We start from the raw sequence: 5,000 nt of genomic DNA, 5'->3' as shown, positions 1-5,000 counted from the left end.
TAGGCCATCGTCCGCACCGTAAACGGTTCACTTTCATTGCGCCAAACGTGGTTTTTCGTGAGATCACCGTTGACTCGCGCACACGTTAGACTCCTTGGTCCGTGTTTCAAGACGGGTCGGAAAGTAGCCCGAAACTCGTCGCCGACCGACGGGACCCCGCCTGCGACGGGGCCGCGTCGACGGTTCATGCCGTCGGGCGAGCCGACCAGGAGCACCGGGGTTCGGCGCGAACGGTCACGCCGAGGCGCGACCGCCGCGACGAACCGCCACCCGGGCCCTTCGGCCGGCGCCCAACGAGTCGCGACGTCCGCTGACCGAGCGAAAGATCCGGCCGGCGGTGAGACCACCGACCGTGAATTCGCCCGGCGGGGACTCGCGGGCTCTGTCCGTTTACACCCGAACGGTTTCACGTTCTTATGAACTCTCTCTTCAAAGTTCTTTTCAACTTTCCCTCACGGTACTTGTCCACTATCGGTCTCGTGGCCGTATTTAGCCTTAGATGGAGTTTACCACCCGCTTCGGGCTGCACTCTCAAGCAACCCGACTCGAAGGCGCGGTCCGATCCCGGAACGCTGTGACGGCCTCTACTGGCCTGGCACCATCTGCGGGCCATGGCCCCGTTCAAGGGAGACTTGGACCGTCACGTGCGCCCCGGCAACGAGGCCGGCCCGTACGCCACAACTCCCATACGTGCCGCGACACAAAAGTGCGCGGCGGGATTCGGCGATGGGCTTTTCCCTGTTCGCTCGCCGCTACTGGGGGAATCACGGTTGTTTTCTTTTCCTCCGCTTATTAATATGCTTAAATCCGGCGGGTAGTCCCGCCTGATCTGAGGTCGGAACAAGTGTGTGGTACGTGTGGTGGTGGTAACTGGTGCGCGGGTCCGCGCTCCGTCCGCGCGGCGACGGTCCGCGTCCGCTTCTCGGTTGCCGGAGAGGTGGCGTCTCGAGGACGACTCTCAGCCGACCCGGCCGCGCTCTCGCGCGGCGGGCGGACGGGGACGTGCCGTTCGACGGCGCGAGAACCCGTGACTGTTTGCCGTCACAACTTGGGCGGACGACCGGGGGCAGCCGCGAGCGGTAGCCCGCGTTTTCCCCGGTCGAGCCGCCAAACTCGCGCGGGCGCGGCGTGCGGCCGACGGGCGCGCGGGCGCCGGTCCCCGTGAGGACCGGACGCGGCGCGCGCGCTCCGCCGGACGCCTGCCGTGCCGGCGCATCGGTCTGGCCGAGTATCCGGTATACGACCCTCAGACAGGCGTGGCCCGGGACCCGCGGGTCACCGAGGCCGCAATGTGCGTTCGACTGGTCGATGTTCGTATAACCTGCGGATTACACGACGACGCGCAGATAGCTGCGGTCTTCATCGATCCACGAGCCAAGTGATCCGCCGTTCGGGGTCGGGTGTTTGTTTTTTTTTTTTCGTTTACACAATCGTCTTCCGACGACGGTAACCATCTTTCGGTCGACTCTCGGTCGGGGGTCGCGGCGCGCGGGCGGTCGGCGGACGACAACCGTGCGCGGTTGTCGCGCGCGAGCGCACGCGGCCACGGGGTCGGATTAGGCGCGCGCGAGACCGGCAAGCGAGTCGCCGGCGCCGCGGGCCCGTCTCTAATGATCCTTCCGCAGGTTCACCTACGGAAACCTTGTTACGACTTTTACTTCCTCTAAACGGCCGAGTTCGGTCATCTTCCCGGTCGCGCGACGACCCAGCCCCCGAGGGGGCCGAATAACGCGCGTCCAGTCCGAAGACCTCACTGCGGTCGTTCAATCGGTAGTAGCGACGGGCGGTGTGTACAAAGGGCAGGGACGTAATCAACGCGAGCTGATGACTCGCGCTTACTGGGAATTCCTCGTTCACGTGGAAAAATTGCAAGCCACGATCCCTAAGCACGAAGGAGGTTCAGCGGGTTACCCGGAAGCCTGTCGGCCCAGGAATGTTAACACACGCTGATTCCTTCAGTGTAGCGCGCGTGCGGCCCAGAACATCTAAGGGCATCACAGACCTGTTATCGCTCAGTCTCGTGCGGCTATTTTCGTCCGCCGCCTGTCCCTCTAAGAAGAGTTTAAGCTCCTGGGAGCCGGCGGTAGCCCTAGTAACGTATCGTGATCCGCCGGCGACGGCCGCGAACGCGGCGCGCTTCACCGCGGAGCCCAGCGCACGACTGACGCACGGCGACCGGAGGTTGCCCCCCGACCCCCGCACGCCCGCCGCACGCCGGGACGCGGATGGCGCGGCCGCGCCCGACGACCGCCGTGGACGACGGGCGAACGCGTTCGGGGATACCGGGCCGAGCCGACGGGAACGCGAACGCAGACGGCCGAAACCGCCGGCGCCGCGCCCACGCCGACCCGGGTTTACCCGCCTAGTTAGCAGGACAGAGTCTCGTTCGTTATCGGAATTAACCAGACAGATCGCTCCACCAACTAAGAACGGCCATGCACCACCACCCACCGAATCAAGAAAGAGCTCTCAATCTGTCAATCTTTCCGGTGTCCGGGCCTGGTGAGGTTTCCCGTGTTGAGTCAAATTAAGCCGCAGGCTCCACTCCTGGTGGTGCCCTTCCGTCAATTCCTTTAAGTTTCAACTTTGCAATCATACTTCCCCCGGAACCGAAAAGCTTCGGTTTCCCGGAAGCTGCCCGCCGGGTCGTTAATGAAACGCCGGCGGATCGCTAGCTGGCATCGTTTACAGTTAGAACTAGGGCGGTATCTGATCGCCTTCGAACCTCTAACTTTCGTTCTTGATCATACGAGAACGTACTTGGCAAATGCTTTCGCGTCAGTTCGTCTCGAGACGATCCAAGAATTTCACCTCTAACGTCTCGGTACGAATGCCCCCGCCCGTCTCTGTTGATCATTACCTCCGGTCCCGAAAACCGGCCCGGCGGGACGCGCGGGCGACTGGCGCCCGCGGCCCGGCGGCCCGCGCACGGAAACGCCCCGGAAGGCGGTTTCGCGCGCCCGCGAAGGGCGGAGATGCGCGGGACCGAGGTCTTGTTCCATTATTCCATGCGACCAGTATTCAGGGCCTTTTGACGAGACGGCCGTGAAGCCGCCCCGCCAGATTTGAGCCTGCTTTGAGCACTCTAATTTGTTCAAAGTAAACGTGTCGGCCCGCCGACGGCACTCGGTGAAGAGCACCGCGCAGCAAGATTGGAGTAGGCGGCCGCCGTCGTCGAACCCCGACGGCCGCGCGACGCGTGGCCGCGCGGCGCGCCGGGAGCACGAGACACGTGTCCGCCTGCCGACAATACGTCCGGCCGACGTGCCGGTAACTAACACCCCGAGACGGCTGACGAGCGCGACGGCGACCGCGCCGACGGGACACGTGGTCCCGCGGCACGGCCGGCCGCGACACGCCGGACCGCCAGGGTGGTCCGGCACCGCCCAGACACAGATCCGACTACGAGCTTTTTAACCGCAACAACTTTAATATACGCTATTGGAGCTGGAATTACCGCGGCTGCTGGCACCAGACTTGCCCTCCAATTGATCCTCGTTTAAAGGTTTTAAAGTGTTCTCATTCCGATTACGGGGCCTCGGATGAGTCCCGTATCGTTATTTTTCGTCACTACCTCCCCGTTCCGGGAGTGGGTAATTTGCGCGCCTGCTGCCTTCCTTGGATGTGGTAGCCGTTTCTCAGGCTCCCTCTCCGGAATCGAACCCTGATTCCCCGTTACCCGTTACCACCACGGTAGGCATGGAACCTACCGTCGACAGTTGATAAGGCAGACATTTGAAAGATGCGTCGCCGGTACGGAGACCGTGCGATCAGCTCGAAGTTATTCAGAGTCACCAGGTCTTTGCGCGGGCCGCGATCGGGACGCGCACGAAGCGCGCCGCGACGGGCCGGTTTTGATCTAATAAAAGCGTTCCTCCCGCGCGCGACGCCCGAGAGCGCCGCGACGGTCGGAACTCTGTCGGCATGTATTAGCTCTAGAATTACCACAGTTATCCAAGTAACTTGGGTACGATCTAAGGAACCACAACTGATTTAATGAGCCTTTCGCGGTTTCACCTTAATGCGGCTTGCACTGAGACATGCATGGCTTAATCTTTGAGACAAGCATATGACTACTGGCAGGATCAACCAGGGATCTCGGGTTTACTGCTACCGCGCCCCGCGACCGCCACGCGCGTGGCGGCCTGGGACGCGTGCGTCCGAGCGCCGGTCCGACGCCCCGCGGAAGGGGGCGGCGAGCCGACGCCGAGGGCGATCGCGTGGCCGGGACCGCTGTGGGTCACGGCCGCGCGACCGACCGCGGTTCAACAACAACAAAATGTGTGTGTGGTGTGGTCGGCACACGGAGTGCGACACGTTGACGAGACGGACCGGGTGACGGTCGACCGCCGGGTTCGGGTGACGGTGTGTGCACGGGTCCCCGGCGAGCGTACCGAGACCGGCTCTCGCCCGATTCGTAACGGCCCCCAGCCGAGATCGAGGGGGAAGCCGGGACGCGACGCGAAGTCCGCCGTCCCGTGGCTTCGCCCCGGCGACCGCCGGGCGCGGCGACGATGGCCGGCCGCGGCGGGAATGTTCTGGCGTCGAGTGTTCGTGACACGCGGAACGGTAACGGGAGTCGTCATCGGTGTGGATTGGCGCGCGCCGCGCAAACACCGGCTGGTGGACGCGCGGCGCCGGTTGAGTTTCGCCACTCGGATTGCGAGATGGGTCGGCGGCCGAAACGCGGACGCGTGTCACCTTCCGCCGGCTCTCACCGGACCGGCCACTCAACCGACGGTGTCCCGCGTACGTGGACGACCGTCAGTTGGCGGCGACCGGTGGGCGCCGCGAGGTGTACGCGCCGTCTTCGGCGTCGCCCGTGGCTTTGCTGTTGTGGTGTTCGTGATCGGCGGCCGGCCGTCGACTGCAACGCCGACGACCGAACCGCTCACAAATTTACAAAATCCCGGGTTTTTCCACCTTAATGGCGTAGCGTCGTTCGTGTAACAGTGGACGCGCGCCCGTGGACTACCGCAATCCGCGCCCGTATCGGATCC

General features: G+C 63.7%; 3 non-coding genes across 3 annotated transcripts in view; all 3 read right to left on the bottom strand.

Moving 5' to 3' along the window:
* Positions 1-838, bottom strand: part of LOC149054116 (large subunit ribosomal RNA) — a 4,199-nt gene extending 3,361 nt beyond the window's left edge. The window contains exon 1 of the ribosomal RNA XR_016192359.1: positions 1-838. This exon is cut by the window's left edge and continues 3,361 nt beyond it. This is a non-coding gene — a ribosomal RNA (large subunit ribosomal RNA).
* Positions 839-1,240: 402 nt separating this feature from the next.
* On the bottom strand, positions 1,241-1,398 carry LOC149054115 (5.8S ribosomal RNA). Its single transcript, XR_016192347.1, has one exon. It is a non-coding gene; the product is annotated as a 5.8S ribosomal RNA (ribosomal RNA).
* Positions 1,399-1,608: 210 nt separating this feature from the next.
* LOC149054114 (small subunit ribosomal RNA) lies at positions 1,609-4,096 on the bottom strand. Its single transcript, XR_016192353.1, has one exon. It is a non-coding gene; the product is annotated as a small subunit ribosomal RNA (ribosomal RNA).
* Positions 4,097-5,000: the final 904 nt, after the last annotated feature.

Source organism: Diuraphis noxia, unplaced genomic scaffold, assembly GCF_037042655.1.
Source record: "Diuraphis noxia isolate RWA-SAM2 unplaced genomic scaffold, SU_Dnox_SAM2 contig0012, whole genome shotgun sequence".
Taxonomy (NCBI): Eukaryota; Metazoa; Arthropoda; class Insecta; order Hemiptera; family Aphididae; genus Diuraphis; species Diuraphis noxia.
Note: the sequence above shows the minus strand (reverse complement) of the source record. Positions and strands in the feature narration are given on the sequence as shown.